This window comes from Rhyacophila brunnea, unplaced genomic scaffold, assembly GCF_057557595.1.
Source record: "Rhyacophila brunnea isolate RB1 unplaced genomic scaffold, BYU_Rbru_1.0 scaffold_18, whole genome shotgun sequence".
Lineage (NCBI taxonomy): Eukaryota > Metazoa > Arthropoda > Insecta > Trichoptera > Rhyacophilidae > Rhyacophila > Rhyacophila brunnea.
Window position 1 is genome coordinate 36,222,841 of NW_028232837.1, and position 23,918 is coordinate 36,246,758.

General features: G+C 34.0%; 1 protein-coding gene across 1 annotated transcript in view; it reads right to left on the reverse strand.

The window, feature by feature from the left end:
• The window catches only part of Tl (toll like receptor), a 407,432-nt gene that overhangs the window by 209,714 nt on the left and 173,800 nt on the right, over nucleotides 1–23,918 (reverse strand). The window contains exon 4 of the mRNA XM_085945120.1: nucleotides 9,928–9,953. The gene's annotated coding sequence lies outside the window, so the exon portion shown is untranslated. The remainder of the gene's footprint in view (nucleotides 1–9,927; nucleotides 9,954–23,918) is intronic.

The following is a 23,918-nucleotide window of genomic DNA, read 5'->3' on the forward strand; positions in this document are numbered from 1 at the left end:
GGAATATCGTATTATACGTAAGTTCGAATTCCATTATAGGATTTTTTCTTATTCACGTTTTTGAAGTTTTTCAAAATTATTAATTTTCAAATATAAGAATGTAAAATTCCTAAACCTTGCGCGGGGTGGGTAAGTACAGTTGTAAAAAAATATTATATTAAAACACTACGTTATTATGGTTTGTTTCCTAATGAAAATGCCGTTAAACTTCACGTAGATACCTATCTATTATGAATACTTTACTAACTGCACTCAAGAAACTCAGATGTAATTATCTCGAAAACATAGCCACGTTAAATGTACTAAACACTAAGTACACAAATAAAGTGGCACTGACAAATAGTCTCGTAGGTAACCATCCGATCATCCAATAGGATGAAGCCGTCTACGTCACAGTAACTACACAAATATCTAAAAGTATCTACAAAGAATATTCTCTGTATTAATCTACGAAGAATAAGCACTGTTACATTCTTAAATCTTGTGAATTATTCGTTGAATAAAAAAATGGTTAATTAAAAATTATTAGTTAGATCAAGTAAGTTACAACAAAAAATCTTGGAGTGATCCGTGACGTCGGTTAGTAATGAATTATTCTCGTTGAATAAAAAAATAGTTAATTTTCTATTTATGTTAAAAGCGTGATGCAGGTACAATAAATTTTCAAACACAAAATCAACTGTCAGATTTATAGACGATATTTTGATTACAATATATCAGTTAGGGTCGATCCATTACTATATGAAGGCCTCGCCTAGTTCCTCCCACTCTTCTCTGTCCCTATTCCTTCACTGCTGCCACGAACATCCACAGAGTTAGTCTATCCAACGGGTTTTAAGGCTTCATTGTGGTCCTTTAATGCAGTGCTCCGCAACCTTTTCCAACCCATGGCACACCAAAGGTCTTCACAGAATTCCGCGGCTCACCACACGTAAAACAATTTTATTTATACACCAAAACATGGACTTCACATCCTGAAGAGAGACCCCAGCCCAAGATCTTTGGCGGGCCCCCCTACCTTTCGCTAAGGTTAAAGACAGTGTGATACTCTAAAATAGCGTTTTTCAAATAGTGTTCGAAGTCAAATTAATGGTATTGCTTTTATGTTTGTTATGTTATTGAATGGTTATATTATTTTAATATAACTATGGTCAGTTGTCGGGTTAGGAATAATTATTTGTCGAATATTGATATCATCATCAGCCGGGGTCAATCCACTGCTGGATGAAGACCTCCCCAAGCTTTCTCCAACTCTCTCGGTCCTGTGTCGTTCGCTGCCACGTATTTCCGCCGAACTTTACCAGTTCGTCAATCCAGCGGCTTTTAGGGCGACCCTGTGACCGTTTCGTACCCCTTGGGTACCATTGGATGACGGCATTTGTCCAGCGGCCGTCCTTTCGGCGAGCAATGTGCCCCGCCCATCTCCATTTCAGCTGTTTGGCAACGTCCATTACATCGCGTACTCTTGTCTGCTTCCTAACCCATTATTGATATAATAGTAATAAATTGTGTCCTACAATCACATGTTTTAAAATATCAATACTTAATAGTGTAGCAAAATAGCGCCTTTTTTGACTCGAAAATGGGAGCTGAACTGCGATAGCGTTGAAGAAATCCGAGGATATTTTTTATTAACCGAAATCCAGAAAATAGCCAATGGAACATCGGCGAACTTCAGTTTTAGCGTCCCGTCGTTTATCAATTCAACAAATTCCTCTCGAATTTATAGGAAAAGCGCTTCTATAGAATTTTCGGCATTGGTTGCAAAAGGGTTTTGTATTCTGTCGCATTTATTGTATGAAAATACTGATGAAATTTCTTTTGCAGGAAAATTAAATTTTTTTTTCAGACGGATCCAAAATTAATTGCTTGTTTTTAATGGTGGTTTGGTAGTTCCTTTGGAACATTTGTAGAGATCGTTGTCTTAACTCCTTCTGCCAAAGTTCCATTTTATTTTTGACTTCTTCTAATTTATCAGAGCACGTCAATATATTTTCATTCTGGCCTTGCATTGTTTTATTAAGTTCATGCAGGTGCTCAAATATATTACCAGCCATGTGCGAAAATTTGGCTATTGCACCGCGGCACACCGGTTGCGGAGCACTGCTTTAATGCACCTCGGGACTATAATATATATGGGTACATTAAGTGGGGAATAAACGTAAAAATATTGCAGAGTTTCGAGCCTCTTTTTCTGTTGTAAACGTCTCATGAATAAAACAATCGATTCATAATTTAGATATATTATATATTTTTGATAAGCCTACGATGGGCGCGCGGTTACCGCGACGGCTTATAATTTCGTATATCCCAAGATCGAAACCCGGTTCAGAAGAAAATTACATTTTGTTTTTCAATGTGTGTTTGGACCCAGAGTAGGTTGAGCAAGTGGCCAACATAGATTTCTAGTCAAAACAAAAATCTATTCTGTCGAGGCCGATTATGATTTTCGAAATAATATTTTTTTTATAACCAAACTTTAGTTAAAGTATCAAATATTCAGAGGTTATTTTATAAACATAGTCGTATTTTTTCTATGGGTACTTACTATAAGTACTTGGTATGTAGGTATATCGTATGAATATTAAAATATGTCTTCCCCTTCAAATCACGTTGAGTTTTTTTTTTTAATTCCAATTCATAATTGAGTTAAGGGGGTGAGAATTTTTAATGGATTAAATTTAATGTTATGTATGCCTTCTACTTTATTATATCTTGAATTTTAACAACTATCCCTTTCCCACACCACAACATAAGCCACGTAAATTTCGATAATCAATCTGATAGAGCTCATCATGTGAGCGAAACACGTGTCGTAAAGCAAATATGCGGTGAATATCCAGTGATAGTCATTATATGAAAGCACTAAAATACTTTTGGTTATAGTTTTTCTAGTAAGTTTAAAACAATATGAAAATATTGATTTCAATTTAGTACTAATCCATTTGAGTTATTTCTTTGAACCAAGTTTCGCCTTTCGGCATCTTCATGCACTACTTATGCGTAATACCCAATGGTAAATGCACACTGACTGTATTTACGATTGGTCAATACTCTACTACTACTACTATTGGCGAGTGTATATAGTGGCTGAAGATGCTGAAAGACGAAACTTGAGCGGCAAAAAACACTCAAATACCCTTAATCGATAGTACCTATTCATTTTCAATATGAACATGTTGAAAGTCTAGAACAAGATTCGGATTACAGGACGAATGTTTTTGAGAATATTCTCGAATAATAGTCTATCAAAGAATATTCTCGCTTCCCAGCACTTACTAGTTGCAGTGATTACAGGCAACCTCTGATACCGTAGTTAATGAAGTCGGAAAATAGCCCGGCGTCGAATCTCGGGAGAAATTAAACTCAGATCTGTTTCACCCGCGCGACAGGTTCACAATTCGATTTGTGATCCTGTCAGACGAAATTCGCGCGATCGCTATTTTCTACAACACTCTACCTACGTCCTACAGTGAGTCGTTAAGAAGAGAATACTTATTAAATCTACAGCGTTGTGGAAGTTATGGTAGCATTTAAAGCATGAACAAAATGATTAGATTAATTCCATATTGTTCTACATTTCTTGTATTATAACCATATGGTAACCACGCATCCTTTATTATGTTGTGTAAGTATGTATTCAAATTAAAAAAAAATGGATATAACAAAATAATGTAACAACGGGAATGGAACATCTGGGCGCCGCACTGTCGAATAAAATAAATATACGTTCTTTACGATTTTATACAGAAAGAAGACGAGGAATTTTAATCAGTTTCATTCTACTATTTTATGGTATTAATTCATTTTGCTCTTGACATGTTTTTTTTTTATCGCGGATTGAGAATAATTATCGTGCCAGAGGCTTTATATAAATAATAAAAAATTACAAGATAAAAAGAACTTTTTATATACAACGTTTTTAAATTTTCTGTTGAATCATATAAACTTGATCTGCTAGCTTAAACGATCAAAAAAAAATGTACTTGATACAAATAATACTGAAATGTCATTTTGATTTCCATAGTAACGCGCGTATATATTAATAATTTAGTTGCTAGGACCCCCTAGCAACCAATAATGGTAACGAAATAACTTTTCATACAAAACTGAATTAACTAAAAATGAATTCAATTCTACTTAAAGATGGCTAAAAGTATTTTAAAAATGCATTGGCATCGTGTTCCGATATATTCTAAAGGTTTCAAATGTCTAGCTAGTCGGAAAGTTAGTTAAAAATCGATTGGAAGATTTGTACCGGATAAACAACCACCGGACAAATAAGAATACGAGCTAATAAAAACGTTGTAAAATAAAAGAACTCTCTTCCCGTTGGAACATAAACTTATGCACAATTAAATCATTATTAACGTGTACATATTTAAATTTTCACCAGGTAGGTATAATATAAATAATAATATTAAATATATATTTTTAAAGTAGAAACCTATAATTCACGAACGTCTATTTATTTTCGAATTTCATTCGATTGCGAGGCGCCCAGTTGTCCCGGCGCCGAATCGCCCCTAGACCTTACACAACATATACTTTTTTTAAAAGAAAAAGCTCCAATTCTAATATAAATACAAATAAATCATTAGTCATTGAAAAAAATATAATACAATAAAAGAAAAGAATATACACTACATTTTCTGTGTGTATCCGTTGCCTAGTTGCCTAGTTGCTAGAGCATTGCCTCGCAGTCATTGTCATCGGTGTATCATAAATCTGGCAGGTGGAAATGCTTCGTTAGAATAGGCAACAAAAATCAGCAAGCATTAAGAGCATACTTCAGTGAAACGGCAAAATAATTTTCAACTATAGGTGCGACGAAATTCGAAGAAAGACTCGCTGGCAACCGGAGAGCGAAAGTTGAGCTGTGAACACGTCAATTTGTTTCATGGTGGCGACGGGGGTATTAATTCTTAAGTCGTGTAAAGATGACTAAAAAACGTTATCCATTTACTTGAAAAAGAAAACATGACAATGAATATATTATTATTGTTACTAATAGAACAATAAACAGAACATTAAATGGACGCATGTTGGATTTATATGACAAATTATATTTCGTTCGGCACGCGTCATTTGCACAATCCGCGCATCGCCTAGCCACGATCTTTTTAGACCATGCCTCAACTGAAGTATATATAAGCCTAAAAGAAATATTGTTAGAAATATTCGTTTGAAGAATCATCTAAATAAAAATATATACTGATGTAAAACTTATGACGTGGAATTGAGCAATCATTTAATTTAGGGCAAATTTTTTTTTTAAAAAATCACCTTTCTCTTTAGTTTTCAATTCCGTAGGTAGGTAGAGTATACGTTTTATACCGTTGCACTTTTTTATAGTACCTATACGGTCATCTCTTTCCGATAAGAAAGCTCACGGTGAACTGTGCCACGGTGAAATGTTTTACGTAGGTACAATTTACATGTAACCGAAAATGTCATAACACGTGAAAAATCTTTAGTAAAATTTATAGTGACTATTTTCCAAACACAAAAATTGTATTACTAAATATTACGATGTGTAGGTAGAGATTAATTGTAGTGTCGCAAATTTTAACTTGGTGGGACCGAGGGATGCATTACTGTTGCGGGCAGTACGGCTGGACCGCACGTTGTACATAAGCCCGGTTTTAGAACGTCAGTGCTCGGCGTCTGAGCACTCTGAAACTGCCCGTGGACGTAAATAATAAAGAACCTTCGCAAATGTTTCGAGGTTTAGACTGTCCGCTGAGACTAATTTTGAATGGGGTTGAACACGATGTTGGAGTAGCGAAATAGTGTAAAAAAATATAATAAAGACATGTCGATTATACATAACTTATACCGGTACGGTGGCAAAGGTAAGCTTTATACCATTCACTTGACATGTTACATATTATATACATACATCATTTTGAAAACACTTAACCACAAAAATATAATTATTATAATCGATAAATCTTTTTGAAAAAAGTAAGACATCCCGCAGGATCGAACCTGCATCTCGTGCGTAGGCGGGTTTCGCGCCTACGCACATAGACCACTAAGCTAAAGATACGCATAATGGCTCTTATGATTAATACTCTGAAGCGCTTTCTAAATTGAGCTTTGAAATTATAAGAGCCATTAGTTAAAATTTGTCATAATTAAGCATGTTACCTTTAGCATAGTGGGCGCGAAACCCGAGAGATGCAGGTTCGATTCCTGCGGGGTATCATACCTTTTTCAAAAAGATTTTTTCTATTGGTTATAAGAAATATATTTTCTCAAAAGTGTTCTCAAAATTATGTATGTTCAATAATTAGTATGTTACATTCTCAAAACTTGTGAATTATTTGAATAAAAAGTAAATAATTAAATAGTTATATACAACGGAATTAATATGTACATTAAATTAAAACCGCCGCTGCATGCCACTGACGTCCAATTCATAAGCCATCCGCCGCCTTGTTCACTTGACATGGCTCCTTCAGAATTTCACCACTTCTTTAAGAGCATACATAAGTGAAACGGCAAATAATTTTCAACAGTAGTTGGAACGAAATTTCGCAGTCGTCACCAATCGGAGACTGACAGTCGAGGTGTGAGCACGTCAATTTGTTTTGTTATGGCGTCGGAGGAGTATATTCTTAAATCGTGTAAAGATGACTAAAAAACGTTCCGCATGTACTTGAAAAAGAAAACATGTAAATGAATATACTATTATTATTACGAAAATAATAATAAACATAACATTAAAAGGACGCATATTGAATTTTTATGACAAATTATATTTCGTTCGGCTCGCGTCATTTGCACAATCCGCGCATCGCCTAGTCACGATCTTTTTAGACCATGCCTCAGCTGAAGTATTATAGCCTTAATATCCCTGGCGAGAAATAAACCTCTACTGTGATACCAGCAACACTTGGAAGACCAAACGGATAGGTATATCAGCTTTGAAGCATAGTTAAAAAAGTGCATTCAATTTCCATCCATACTTTACTGTGGTTTTCTACGAGGTTGCTCTCGTGTGCATTTAATAATAATACGTTCTACTAGTGATATTTACATATACTTCTCTTTCCTTCCAGTCCCATTGAAACATAATATATGATAGCGTTTCCCTATCGCTATTGGAAGGACGCTATTGCAAACAACGTTGTGCATAAACGACACACCGATAAAAGCAAATGGCGCAATATAATAATACAAAATATAAATGAATAAAATACATTTTCAATTCAATTTCAATTTCAATTTATTTATTTTTACATATTGTGGACATTACAAATTATAAGTTTAAGACGTTCACAACATGACATAAAAAAGAGATAGATAATATGTTATTAAACTAATAAGTACATACAAAAATATTAATTATATAGGTACATGGAAATACACCGGATGAGTTAAGCAGACCCTATTTAAAAAAATTATAAAATAACGTCCACCTATACTCATCCTCACGTAGGTGGAATATATCAACACCCGAAGCAATTTCGTTCAACATAGTTATCGCCCTCCCAATTGGCATTACCAGTGGCAGGTTGGTTCTGCACCTTGGGAGAATAAACAACTGATGTTCTCTATTTCTAAGATAGTTATCAGGGACATACAGGTCAACACTGCCCAAAATGGCAGAGTTCTCATTTATACCTCGTATAAGTCGAAAATTTGGAAGATTCGGATATTTGGAAGAAATTAAACATGAGAAAACTATAACCCTTTAATAATAATGATTATACAATTTGCGATACGATGAGCTTTGGGATTGCAATACCGGTATTTCAAAACCGGTATTCAATTATTTATCGATACCGAAATACCGGTTTCAAAAATCCGAAATAACGGTATTTTCGGTATTTCGAAAATGAATTAATTTTATTTATTCATTATTTACTACTATAATGTATAAATATATAGTGTATAAATTTTGTGCCGCCAAAACGCAAATATATTGACTGAAACTACCAAAAGTTACATAATATTAAAACAAAATCACTCAAATATACTTATAGAATTGTCGCGATGAATTAACATATTTCGAAAAAGAAGACATTTGTGGCAAATGTCTCCAATTATTCTATAACTATTGATCCAACGTTGATAGTACATCCAACAAACGTTGTATTTCAGAAAGATTTTCCTATACCCGGACACGGACTAGTATTTTATAAAAATTAACAGTTCTAAAATATTATCATCTAGATACATATTTATAAAGGTCAACATAATAAATGTAGGTAGATTGCAAAAAAACTAGTATTTCAAATAGATTTTAATAGTTATATTTATTGATAGGTACTTCTTTTTTCTATGATAAGTTTTGACAAAAAACCGGTATTCAATAAGAAATACCGGTATTCATATATTCATTCGGTATTACAATCCCTAGATGAGCTAGAGTTTTTGACTCAACTACTATTCATAATTAGGTATATATAGTTTTAGCCAATGAGCGTCTACACTATACCAGTGGTTCTCATGTGCGGCCCTGGTGGGCCCAAGAATAATAGATACCGTGTTCATCATAGACAAATTCAAAAACACAGTGAAAAGTTTCGTGTCAGAAGTTGAAAATGACAATTGTTCTATTTTATCCTCTTTTAGCGATTTCAGAGATAACATAACGAAAAAACTTCTAAATTTAAATTAAAGCTTAAAATAATAGAGTACCTTCAATCTCTTAATCTGGAACTTGATAAAAGGTTCAAAGAATTGATTTTTTTTAACTCTTTCATTCGTAACTTCACCTTTTTAGATGATGAAAAATGAAAATGTCATACTACTACAAACGAGATTAACATCATTTTCAGTATTTAATTTAATTAACTGGGCTAACGTTAAATATGCGTTATTGGAAATGAGCCATGGCAAAGTACGTCAAAACCATTTTAATAATACCACAGATGAAAAAATTTGGTCGAAGTTATACGTTGACCAAGAATCGAGTAAATTCAAAGAATTGGGAACAATTGCTTCATTAATATTGTCGATTTTTCTTACTACTGTATACTGTGAAAGATCATTCAGTGTAATGCACTTCATAAAAAACAAATATCGAAGCCAGTTTACAGGTGTATACTTAGAAACAGCCATGCGGCTCGCATTGGAAAAAATGAGTATTGAGGAATTTCCATTTGCATTATTTTTAAATATGCATGTACTAAAATGTTCAAATGTCTTTTATTAAATTGACTTGTCTATAAATAAATTGATCCATTCTTTTAGTGAATAAAATTAAGCTTTAATTTTTTTTCAATCATAACAAAAAGTGAAATTTGTTGCGGCCACCAGACGTTTCCATAGAACTGTCAATGTTAATTGTGCACGTGAGAACCACTGCTATATACCGTTGGATATCGAGTCAGAATGACAATTTATAAAATGTGTCTATCACTCGGTATTCACTACATAAAAAATATTTTTTCATTGTGGTGAATACATAACGATTAAAGAATTACAATGAGTACAACTACCACTGAGTAAACGTTGAATCTCATGAAAACAAATTCTAATGTTATTGGACGGGGATTTATGCAAATTCAGCGTTACAAAAAACAAATGGAATGACCTATTGTAAAAATTGATAACACCTAAAACATAAACTATAAATTATCTACGTATTCTTTTATGTAATTGTTCAATTTAAGCGTACATACTGCGGTGATATGGAGCATCTTGAAGCCGTTTGAAAATGTCCCTAATTATACGGATATAGGTAGGTACATAGAGTAAAGGTCATACCATTCATTGTGGAAACATTATGAGCACAAATGTCAAATGTACGGAAGAGGAAAAAGGAAAATTTGGTCCGACAATGGAGAAGTGACCTTTGAAAATTTACCGAAGCGAAAACCAAAACTCTCGTGGAAAATGTGGAAATTCTTGTGTAAATTTAAATAAAAGCACTTAAAGCGGCTTAAAAAACATAATTGATAATAAACTTACATTTCACTGTTTATATGAGCACCAATCTGTAACAAAAGAATTCAAAATATTAGATATTATATTCCATACCTGCTCAATGGTTACATTAAGCACTTGTAATTATTTTAATAAATGTACCTAGTAATAATATATAGGTAATTGAAAAAAAAAACAATGAATAAGCCACAATATTTTTAGGATATAGTATAACATTAATCCAAAGGATTGATTTATGTCAAAAAGGTAAAAGTAATAAAGAAAAATCCGTATTTTACGTATGTACATTAATTGTTAATACCGTCTTCTGTATGATGTGTCGCTTTATGTAATTTTTGTTTAACACAGATACCTATATTAAATTATTAAGCAATGATTCTATTTAACAATTCCCAGGGCAACAGACGATAAATTGGTATTTATATTAAAGAAAGATCTAGTTATAAAATAGTATATTTTTTATATTGAGTAATCTTACTGAATCTAATGGGAGTTGATAATTATATAATTTTATTATGCTAAATAATACCTGCACTATACACACACACGGTTATAAATCGTAAATTATATTCCATGAGCGCCATTGATTCACCTGTTATTTACCTATACGAAATTATTAATAGAATAAAAACCAGACCGAAAAAGTATGAAAATTAGCAAACGCCTACTCGGCAATTATAATTTTACCTCGCGTTTGCCCAAACAGGTATGTACACCTTTCATTTTCCACGTGAAAATTTTTGTTGTGGATTAATAAATCATAAGGATTTATCTGTATTAAATGTTAATACGACTGCCGGTTGGCTGTGAGGGCGGGCGATTTTTTTTTCTTTTTTCTTTGAGCCTGACAACCGTTTTCCATTCCCGGCCGATAAATCTTGCGTCACGCGATATTTCTTACCTTACATTACCTGGCACCTAACTACTTCTTAGCTACCAACTTAGCTACATAAAGAAAATGAGGCGATTCGCTACCGTTTATGCTGTTAAGTCCAAGGGAGCAATTATTTCTTTATTATAATAGGGTTTTCTTACAGACTTTCTTCAATAATTAAAAACATGGAGTATGTGCCCACATACCAAATTACTAGAGTACTCACTAGAGTCAATAGACAATAGCTATGTGGATTGCATTAATATTCTAGTAGTATTGTAGAAAATGTGAATTATATGATGGAAACAAGAGTTCCAATAAATTTCACTATTTCAGTGAATAAAATACACATTTATCATTCGATCAGATATAAAAAATTTGAACAGTGACTTTTGTTTTGGACATATTATAGTTCCCTCCCATCGTTTTGTAGTTCATCTTGATTACTTTACAATTCAGAGAAATAAAAGAAACAGCAAAACTCTTAAGAATGTTGGTCCATATCGTTGTATGTACCTTTGGTAAGTGTGCAGAGTAGGGATTCCATTCCCGGGATCCCGAACTATTTTCGATACCTATGAATCCCGGGATTGATTTTTTTTATCAATTATTATGGAAAATAAAATAAAAATGAAAACATAACAGAAAATTAGTTTCAATAAGATATTATAAACACATTAGAAATAATCTTATTATATTATCTTTTCATAAATTAATAAAACTATTTTACTTTCACATTATTATTTATATAACAATATTATTTACTCCATTAAACCTACGTATTTCCAATAGTGAACTTCTTTTCTTCTTTCGACCATGTCCGATCCTAATAGGATCATAATGAGCCTCCCCTCCACAGAGTAGAGGTTTGTATTGACAGATTTTGTGTTTTACGAGAAATGGATGTCAGCCACTTCGACCATAACGCCGTGGGTCCCAGGTTCGAATCCTGGGTCTGGCAAGTAAACATAGATTGAACTTACACAATATTGACAATAAATGTCTTAAATAGTATAAATAATACTAGATTTATTTCTGACAGATACTATCAACGTTATTTGTGTATATAAAAATTTTATATTAACTATTGAAAAAAAAGCCAATCCCGGGATCAAGATTTTGGCTCGGGATTGGATTCCCTAGTGCAGAGTGTCTGAAGATGTGAGAGGTGGCGAAACCCGGGTCGCAAAAACGACTGAAATGGAAAAGTACAAAACTTAAATCAATAATAACGTAAATATATCGTCAAGTAATTTACTAAAAAGACACTTGATACGCAGCTGCTGAAAGGCATAAAACTCCGATTCAAAAAACCACAATCCCAAGATGGTTTTAATACATATGAGACATAACGGGTGATTATAATATAGTTATGTAACATATTGTATGGAGGTAGGTACATACTTCAACGATGCCTATGATAAATATATCTGTTTGCATCGCTAATGGATACACGGGAAAAGTTCGACGAGCAAGAATTAGATGAAAGCCAAAAATCTCAAAATAATGTTTTTTTATTGTAAATCAATTAACCGTGTATACATTGAAATTTTAGTAAAATAATGTAACGTTTAAATCAGCATTCCTTCCCAATAAACAATGATCAGGAGAATGCTGACATGTTTACTTAACATAGTACATACGGGATGAAAAACAAATACTTAAACATCGATTTATTAATTGATTATATTTTACGATTTTATATAATATATATATTATAGAAATATTTATACATTACAAGTAAGTAGGATATTATAAGATTAATAAACTTTTCAAAATATTCAGAAGATATTTTTTGTGAATGTAATCCAAAGTGGGCACTAAAATCCGTTTGACTTGAAAATATTAAAAGTTTATGTTGAGCTTTTATAGGCTGTAAAATTTAATAGGGAACACGTCCGGCGGAAAGCCTCTTGCACACGATACGCTGAAAATTAAAGAAAAACTTAACGATGTTATCGACTGCATCGCCTTGCAAAATCAAATTTAATGTTTCAATCCGAATGAAATTGTAAATGAATTAAAAAAAGTTTTCAAAGTTTAAAAACATATATGTATATAATATATATATTATATTATATACTCGATCTCATAATACTCTACTCAGGTTTTGAATTATTTTATTGATTTTATTATCAAAAATTTATTTAGGTAGGTACTAACAAACCGCTTTCGGGAGAATTGTTAAACTGAACGTGTTTAATGTTTTTTTAAAGGGATGCTATCAGTAGGAATTAGAAATCTCTCGTTTTGGAGAAAATGTTTTATTAAGGTTGTAGGCACAAAATAAAAAGTATTACAATGGTTAACAAAATGCAATAATCGTATTAATAAATTATGTAATTCTTTTTTACACAACCTTCCCTTACGGTAAGAGAGTATCGAAGTATTAATGAGGCGTCTTTATTCTTCGGCAGAAACGCATATATTAATATACTTTTTTTAAATGTTTATTTAGAGGGGAATGAAATTTATGTTGATTTCCTACGGAGAACCGTAGTTAATTGAAATGCATCCGAGGGTTCGTCATAGAAAGGCGATGTCAGTACCGATTATCAGATACATTCACATTGTCAGATACTACCTACGTTTCTAGCTACGGTGTGTACCTACTGTGAAGTGTGAACTCATGATAGTTCATTGACCGATTACATCGGTTGGTCACCTTCAACTTGTTGGTGAATTCTGTATGTCATTCAAGAGAACGACGGCGCCTAGTACCGAGATGTATTGCGAGCTATTAGGCTGTCCGCCAATGACAACCATGTGTCGCAGCAACGATTACTCATAATTACTCAGAATCAGTACGTTCGACCCCCGCACGCCTGTCCACCTTTCCACCGTAGCGAGAGTAGGAACCATGCGGTGGAGTGTGCGTGGCGCGGTGTACAGAAGGGGAATAGTGGCTGAGGTGCGTGGTCATCATCATCATCATGTGCGGACAGCTCCGGTTCACCGAACCACCGCAAGTCAAGTCGGGATCTAGTCTTCCTTAAACGTCGAAGGCACATAAAAGTGTCATTAATAATATCGACCGTGTTTAGGAAAATGGGCGTAACCCTCACAGAACAAATTTTACAGGAGGGGGAAAAAAAGTTTTTTGAATGATTTTGGTTCTATATAAAAAAAAAAATAGGCACAGACATTGGGTACATGATGATTGATGATTTGGTGTAATATCTTTTTGATCTAATAATAATTAAATAAGTTATTACAGTAAAATCACTAAAATTTAGGGTAAATTAATGTTTTTTTTTCCCTTAAATTAAAACTTAATTAAAGCTCAATTAAAACCTGAATTTAGATAATAATTCGGCATTTGCGGCTTACTTCCTTTTTACAGAACGTGTTTTAGCTGTAGGTATGCATTGTAATAATATCACTTTTCGAAAAATCGAGGGTTACGCACTTTTTCCTAAACAGAGTCGATATATTCCCGCACAAGTTTTCAGGGATGTTTCGTGAAAAGATAATATGTATAAGATTGTTTGTAGTCTTCCTACATATTGTTAATTTATGACGTATTCTAGAATCTAGATACTGCATTTTCTATATACCTACGATTATTTGATGAAAGAAATATAAGTACATAATAAATGTATATAGCCAGTTTATAACAAAATGTTTATTTTGTGATTGAAAAGAATATTAATGATACGTATCCGTTTTCAATCAATTTCCAATTAAGCTGAAATTAATAATAAAATGGCGTCTAATGAACGGTTATCTCTCCCACTATTCTTTTTTTCAAATTAAGAACGAAAATAATATAAATAGCATTGTCTACAAGAATTATTCAATCAAAACAACACGTTTCGGTTTTTGTTTGCACTGCCCGCCGGGCGGAAAAAAATAAAACAAAAAAAGCAATTAATATCATCACTATTGAGCAATGTGAAATTGCGTGGAAACAAATAAAGAGAGCGCAAAGGTTTATTTCATTGTAAATATTTGATTTATTTTAATATTAGCAATATTCTAAAGGAAAAAGTTGTGCTTTGCAATCATAATAGATAATTTATTATCGTTCTCATGCGAAATAAAAAAAGACAATAATAATATGAGATAAGCCAAAATATATTTAAAATACTGCCGCATGAACTGAACATTGTAAGATAAAACCAAGCGAAAGTCTAAAATTTGTGTTTGTGTACGCTGACAAAAAAAAAATGTATCGTCTGTCAAATTAGTAACGATGTCGCGTTACGCTATTAAACTTGTGTGGAAACTAAAGAATCTAATTGCAAATAGAATTGTTAATTCCTGGATATCAAGTTTAGGACTTTCAACCCCGATTCCGGAAATTAAGCTTTTTTCAGAATTTATACCAATTTTCTCACTTTCATAATAATTAAGAAAATATAATAGAATAGAATACGGTTTTAATCTACAGTGATAATTAATGCTGATAGTGATGATAATAATTATTGTGTATAACATTCTACATAAAAAGAAAAAAAATGTTATTATTAACTGTCCTATAATACAGTCGAGTCATGGACCCTGAAGGCAAGGGAGCGAAAGCAATTGATGCCTTTGAGATGTTGTGTTGGCGCCGAAAGATTCGTATTTCTTGGACGCAGCACAGGACGAACTACTCAATCATCCAGAGACTGCAGATAAAGGAACGGCTCTCGACAATATGTCGCAGAATCGATGAGTTCTGCAGTTTTTTGGTCCGGCGCGGACCTGACAACCTGCAGAGACTGGTGGTTTTGGGTGGCTTCCAGGAAAGGCGAAGCAGAGAAAGAGCGTCTGCGCGCTGGAGCGACCAAGTGAAAGAGCTGACTGGGGGCACCATTCATTCTGGCCTGAGAGAAGCGGAAGATCGAGAAGGATGGAAAGTCTTGGTCGCTCAAAGGATGGCAAAATTTAAAAGTGGTAACGATCCTCAACTATGAGTCGACCAAGATGAGAATACAATTTAGAATAAAATTGAAGCTACAATTTTCATAGATTATTTATTGTATGAGCCGATTTGGTTACAGTTTGTTATTACGGATATCAAAACAAATTTGCACTAAAACTATAAATTAATCATCTTAATACATTTCAATACTGAAACAAATAAGCTTTTCCAGTAGAAAAAACAGATTTCTTTCAGTCGTGTGTGCAAAATTCCCTCCGAACGCATATCCGACAGACGGCGATAATTGAAAATATTCCTCCGCTAGAGCGTCAAATTAAATACGGCGTCGGATTCGAATCCGAACGGGCGTCGGCGGTGTCGCTGCATCCCCAGAGGGCGCCGCGTGACACAGCCTCTTCTACGGAAAAATCGCCACTCGTCTGTCTGCCTGCCATCTGTTTCGTTCCCGTCAAAAAAAACTATACGAGAAAAATACTGACGTCCGGGAATCGTGAATGGAATTATTTTTTTTTACTCGACGGCTTTCAGAGTCAGTCGCTTCCAAATCGCTCAAATATTAAATTAAAAAGTAATTGCATTCTACAAAACGGTTCATTGTTTTCATTTTTAATTAAAATGATTACTTAAGTGCTTTTATTACTATAATATTCAATATTATTATTTAACGAAACAAAAGTGAAACCTCGTAAACTTTTTACACATTTACGTTGTCTCGAATACTTTCGGTGTTTTGACATTGTATCTCGAACGAGTACATTGATCCATGCATCTCCCTGCTAAGTGAAATTTGTCAATTCAGTTATACGGATTTGAGCGATCTCTTTGGACGTATTAATATAAATATATCAATATATCTAGCCATTCTTAAACGAATCAATAAAAAATTGAAGACCAGAGAAGCTTGTCCTGACGGGGACTAAATCGTCTGGGAAGATAATTTCTTATAGAAGCGATTTCATATAGGTACATTGGTTTAAGTCTCAATGATTTTGATAGTTACGAGAAGGAAATTTGCGAATAATTGCAATGTTCAACGAGTAGTCTCGCTAAGGTATGAAAAAATCACCAAATGAAAAACACTGAAATTTTCATTTTTATACGTTTCTGAGACTTTGACCCCCAATGAATACGATAGGAAAAAAATCGTCGCTGCTGATGTAGTGCTACCAAAGGATGCTCTGCATTCAATGGATGAACATGTTATCAATATTGGAAGAGTCTGGCATCAAAGAACCTTTCTCCTTCTTGTATACCTATACCTACAATACGCGAGTTCTGTCTTTAATGTTTTGATCATACTGTCGAAAGAAATTCGAGCAGCCTGAAATCAATGGTAGCGTCGAAGGAAGGAGGCCACGAGGGCACACGCCTTCCAAACAGAGAACATCAATTACTGAAGCAACAAGTCAACGCGGGATCTTTCCAGGTGGAATGAGATTATAGATAACACCTTGAATTTCAGTTATCACTGTTAGCGTCCGTAATCAATCAAAAGCTATGATGTATTATAGGTAGATGCGACGAGCAGCAAGCAAAACGTTTAAATAAACCATATTTATTTACAGATGTCGACCATTGATACATCGTATTAACAATCATGCACTCCGAATCAGTTCTAGGTAACTTGGTCCTGGAACAATTCCGGTATAAACTATATGGTATTCTACAATTTATTACACCACGCAAGAGACAGTATGAACAATTTTCGTGGAGGAAACCTCATGAACAATGAAATTTGATCATTTATAATGTAAATAATTACGTCGCCTAGATTATTCCCTGAGTACTTTCTTCTAATCATTTCTAGTGACCGTTGAGTATCCATGCATCAATTAAGATATAAGACAATGCGTATATAGGAACTACTAAATAGTTCCACTAATTACAAAAATTCATTTTAGAATTGACACTGTTAACACAATAAAAGAAAAAAAGTTTAGTTATAAATATACGACAATGCGTCTGTAGAATGTAATCGTATCTGACATTATCTACACCAAATAAACACACTCAATAATATCGGACCAACATTATCTAATATCCAATACAAACAGTCAATTCTTTTTGATTGGTTCCATTTTACTACGTATCACGACATTTCGATTTCCGAGCAAAGAAACGATAAGTTTAGTATAGTCCAATACAGTAGAAACATTCGGCGAAATTTGATATCATAATGCAGAACCGATTTGAAATCACGCCGGGTGAGCAGTAAATGGCAATCATTTTATTATTAACCCCCAGCTGCAGAGATCGCTTTGATCCGCTCCGGTTGTTTCCGTCATTGATCGCATTTCCTCGCTTTCTCGTCTCATCAATTAACAGCGATAATGCTGACCCAAAACCAATACACAGCATGGCGTAGAAAGTCAGGCTATATCTTTTAATCACTTAATAATAAGCCATCAAAACAAATAGGTATATATTGAAACAATATATTGTAGCTTTCATTAGATTTGTTTCAGTTATGGATATCCAATATTGATTTTCATTAATCAGTGACTCAACCCGGTTAGTATATTATCGCGTTCCGTGATTCAGTAGTGTCCAACAGTTCCGCGACGGTCACAATGTCACTGGATCGATGAATTGATCACAAGTTCTCCCCTTAAGTATGTAGATATGAAGTGTAACCGCTCCTTTCCTCTACCGATAATACCTAGACACTGGACAGTGATCCACAGTGTTCAACATTATGCCGGGTCCACACCGAAAACAAGTCGCGCGACAACTCGTTAAATTTTACGATACGCATGATAATTATCGTAAAATTTCTTAAGCAATTATGATAATTATCGTAAAATTTAACGAGTTGTCGCGCGACTTGTTGCCGGTGTGGCCGCACTTTAACAGCTCGGGAGGTTCGGTACATATAATTAAATAATCTAATACCAGACTTATTAAATAACTGAAAACAATAATGGTTTATGTGATAAATTAAATTTCTTACACAAGTTGATAAGATCAAACATCTTGGAACAAGTGGATGAGAAACCTGGCCATATATTTTCATCGGCTTACATCCATTATTGATTAATGAAGAGTTGATAACTGTCAGGGGTGTTCGGAGATAAGAAAACCTTTAAGAAAAGTTGACCAACTCTCGCTAACAGTGATCACGAATCAGATAATATAAAAACGAAATATTTTACATATGCAAGTAAAATTATTTATGTGTACAAAAGAAAAAGGGAGAAGGATTTTTTTTTTAGTTAGTTGAATATTATGCCAAATTTGCCATCATCTTTATCCAAGCCCAAACAGCACCAGTACATTTGTAAATAATTACAAACATAAACATAGACATTTCTTACAAGACGTAAAAAAGTTATCCAAATCTCAACTTTCTTTTGGTTCTGTACTAGCTCTGATAATAGTGGTTTTAGTTTTGGTATGTTTAAAATGTTTTAGCTTTAAATTTTCATTGGCAGTTTTTTATCTGTTGCTCGTTTTGTGTGATTTTTTATACGTCTCTCCAGTGAACCTTGCAGTCAACCGTCCACATAGTTACCCATAATGTTCTTTAAGCTGTTGGACAACCGTGTTGGTGACCAACCACTTCCTCGCCTACCATTATGTTGTGTATAGAAGGTTGTTCTGGTTGTGTATTGAAATAGGAAAAATCGAGAAAAATAGAGACGAAAGTAGGTACACACAATGTTTCACACTGTGATTCGATACGATTGAAAATTTAATGACCGTGTTAAGTCTCAAGTGATACATCATTGTCTTGATCGTCAGTTGTTGTGGATAATCTAGTAGTAAAATTAAGCGCTTCTGAAGAATGAAGTGTATTGAATAGATTGCAAAGATTTAATGAATTTATTACATTTGATGAAAATTATATGAACGAACAACAAAAAACTTTTGATAAGAGCTGTAGATATTATGACGGCTTTTCCGATCGACTACAAACAATTATTGGAAAGATTGCCTTTCGAACGGACGCGTTTCGAATAAACCCACAACACGTCGCGTTTCAGCAAGCATCGTGACTTTTTTTTTAATATTATCTACAATTAAAATACCAAAAGATGCATAGAAACCTACATGCATCGAAACGACATCCGTTGTAATCGGAGTATTTATTTGGTTACTGAGATATAGATTAAGCAGGAGTAGCCCACTTTTAACAAGAGTTTGTAGTCATATTATACACATACAGTATTGTGTGAATCGTGAATGTGTAACTATTACACAATATAGCTTAGGTAAGTCTATATTTTTTGTTACACATAAATAATTAATGACTAAGATTTATAAAACAACATATAAATAAATATATAAGTATGTACATATTTATATTTTAGAAAGTATAAAATATATATATATATATATATATATATATATATTTAGCGGACATCATACTTATATGTATACAAATGTTTAAAATTTATCGTGTTTCTTCTTCGGTTACACCCATACATATTAATTAAACTCGTTACATTTGCAACGTCACGTTACTTTGGTCGATTTATGCAACAACATTGTGTATTTATAGTACGGTGATTATATTCATTCATAAAGATTCTAAGAGGTAAGAATGAGCAATCACAAATACCTAGTTGTAGAATGATTTCTTTATTAAAATCTATATTGTGAAATTACCATTTTAATTAATTATAATTAATGTCTGTTCTACACACAGAAAAGATAATAAATAGAATACCGATAGGCAATATTCAATACGCCGCATGGTGAAGCAGGCTTTTGAATGTGTGAGTGTCCTACGAAAATGAAGCACGCATTATGCACGTGCAATAGTGTGTGTAATACACCAACAATAAATGAGCGTAAATGCATAAACCGAGAGCAGTTTTTAGTATTCGACGTAAAACGTATTCTTAACACTGTGTAAGTTTAACCCGGATTCTTCCTTACTCGAGTCGGTTACCTGCTATCGCCTTACCCGTTGTGTATTTCAGTTCCCATTATTTCTGAGTTCCCTGGTTCTACAACTAATTGTCGACATCAGAACTCATAATAAAATTTAAGTAAAAGAGTTACCTAAAAATTAAAAAAAAACAATGAAAAGGGTTTCCTAATGTGTACCTATCGCGTTGTTTATCAGCCATGGAAAACCTTGATAAGTACAGTAATATTAGAAACAGACCTTTTCTATAATTTAATTTTAAAAGCAATTACTTTAATAATACAGAGTCGCAAAATAGGCTCTGCGAAATGACAGGGGGCGTACCGAGGGAATGAAACGCCAGCGGCGAAACAAGGCATTATAACAGACATGAATATTCATTGTTTCTCGCGTCACCAATGAAATATTTCAACTCTGTCATCCGAATTCGCAAGCGTTCAACGAGCTCTCGTTTTAAAGAGGGAAATCGAGTTTCACAAGCGCAGGAAAACGGCATTAGTTTCTGGAACAAACTGAGATGCATGCATACTACAAAAACTTTTGTAGGCAGGTATATTACAGGTAAAGAAACGATTAAGCTTGACTAATTTATCCGCATACGTAAATTCGACTTTTGATAAATCATCCATTTTTACTTATTTGAATGATATACGCCATCTAGACAGTTAGTTACATGTAGTAATTTATGCGAAGAAAAATTAGGCGAAACTATCGGAATGATTCAAGTGACAAAAACTCTGTACGAATTAAAAAAAAATACATTATCATTTGAGACCTAAAAATTATTGTGTCAGAAAAACGGTGCTCCGCTTAGGTTAATTTATAAGATTAAAAATGAATTCAAAATATATATGTCAATAAAAATAGCTTTCAGTAATTATAAATTAATGTTAATTGTATTTTACAACATTTTTCTTAGGTCGAATTCTTATTATTTGTCCGGTGGTTGTTTGTCCGGTACAAATCTTGCAATCGATTTTTAACTAACTTCCCGACTAGCTAGATATTAGAAACTTTTAGAATATATCAGAACGCGATGACAATGCATTTTTTAATACTTTTAGCTATTATCTTTAAGTAGAATTGAATTCATTTTCAGTTAATTTAGTTTTGTATGAAAAGTTATTTCGATACCATTATTGGTTGCTAGGGGGTCCTCGCAACTAAATTATTAAATAATATATACGTGCGTTACTATGGAAATCAATATGAAATGACATTTCATTATTCAGTATTTCTATCAAGTACAATTTTTTTTGATCGTCTAAGCTAGTCAAGTCAAGTTTATATAATTCAACAGAAAATTTAAAAACGTTGTATATAAAAAATTCTTTTCATATTGTAACTACTTCTAATAAAGATATTCATATTAATTATCAGAAGTATTCAGAATTCGGAAAAGGTAAGTAAATACACTTTGTCATTATTATCAATGTCCAATTATCTAATACGCATTTAGATTCTGAGGGATGACTTTTTATTTAACCATAGGCATAGATAACATAATAATACCCGATGTAGTAAATCCGTTAGGTATAAAAGAAAATGCTGTTCAACCTATAATAACTTTAAAAAAAAACATAATATTATTATAGGGATGCTAAATCGGAACCCGTTAAATTGAGTAACACATAAACGGGCATATTGGGCGTAAGGTGAAAGAACCGCAAAGGAAATCAATGTGCGAGGAACCAAAATTACGCGATGGTGATACGTTGTAAAACTGGTAATAATTGGGCAGCATATGGTTAGGTAGCTGGATGTCTTCGTCCAGAGATGGATCAATCATGACAGTTGATAACATTGAATGTCTATTAAGTAACTAGGTACAACAAAACGTGACAGACTACAAAAAGTTAATAATTATTATAGCATCATCATCAGCCGGGGTCAATCCACTGCTGGATGAAGGCCTCCCCAAGCTTTCTCCAACTCTCTCGGTCCTGTGTCGTTCGCTGCCACGTATTTCCGCCGAACTTTACCAGTTCGTCAATCCAGCGGCTTTTAGGGCGACCCTGTGGCCGCTTCGTACCCCTTGGGTACCATTTGATGACGGCATTTGTCCAGCGGCCGTCCTTTCGACTGAGCAATGTGCCCCGCCCATCTCCATTTCAGCTGTTTGGCAACGTCTATTACATCGCGTACTCTTGTCTGCTTCCTAACCCATTCGTTTCTCTTACGGTCCTTTCGCGTGATGCCCAACATGCATCTCTCCATGCCTCGCTGTGTGACTCGTAGCCTTTGGACATCTCTCGTGTTGAGGGTCCACGTCTCGCAGCCATACGTGAGCACGGGTAGCACACATTGGTTGAACACCCTACGCTTAAGACATAATGGTAGGTCACTCTTGAAGATACTATTCAGACGTCCGAAAGCACTCCATCCCAGCTTTGTTCTTCGAGCAATTTCATCGTGCATGCTTCCGTCTATGGACACCTGCTGTCCGAGATAGACGTAGCTGCTGACTTGCGCGGGTTGGGTGCCAGAAATACAGATAATCGCAGGGTCCGAAAAACAGTTCCTCATCACTTTTGTCTTTGAGACATTTATCTTTATTATTATTTATCAATAATTATTATATAACTAACAAAATTACAATTTTATTTTATATTCAGCCTCCAGAAAAATTTATAGTAAGTACCTACCTATAGTCTATTTCCATATTTTAATAACTGAATATTTTGAATATCGGGATAACGGTGGTGATCGGGAGAGCAATTTTCTATAAATATCTAAGACTGACACAGTCAAAATCAAACCAGTCCCGATAATTTCAATACATCAATGTCGTCGTCGAAAACCCCGCAAGCTGTCCATAAGAGATTTGTGTAGCAATACCACTGGCTGTTTGTTTACAGATCTATCTCCGCGAGATGGATGAAGCTTCACCGTCATATGACAAGGGTTTAGTGGAAGAAGTTACGAGGGATAAACATTGACGGAAGATAGGCCATTATTTCATTAGGTATGTATCCATTTACCTATGATTATGCTTTGGCAAATGGAACGTTTCCCCAAAATCAAATTAAGCACTAACGTTATAATTAATCACTGGAAGGATTTTCTTGGGTCGTGTTTAAAGTAGGTACCTACATACACAGCTGTCAAAAATCAATTTGTTTTCAATTTGAATTGTAGAATTATAGCGCATGTACACGTGCATCGATTTACTGGCAGCAATGGTGTGTATTTTAAACTATCGTGAAAATAACTGTTTACACGTAAAAGTGCTGACTGCCTCTCCAATCTCATTATTTAAGAGTAATTTTATGGTACTTATTTAACAGGTCGTAAACATCGGTTAACTTCAAAATGACCTCAAATAGTGTAGTTAATTTTTTTGCCGACAGGTTCGCCATTATCGTTATACTGTGCACAAATCCCAACTCTCGCATAAA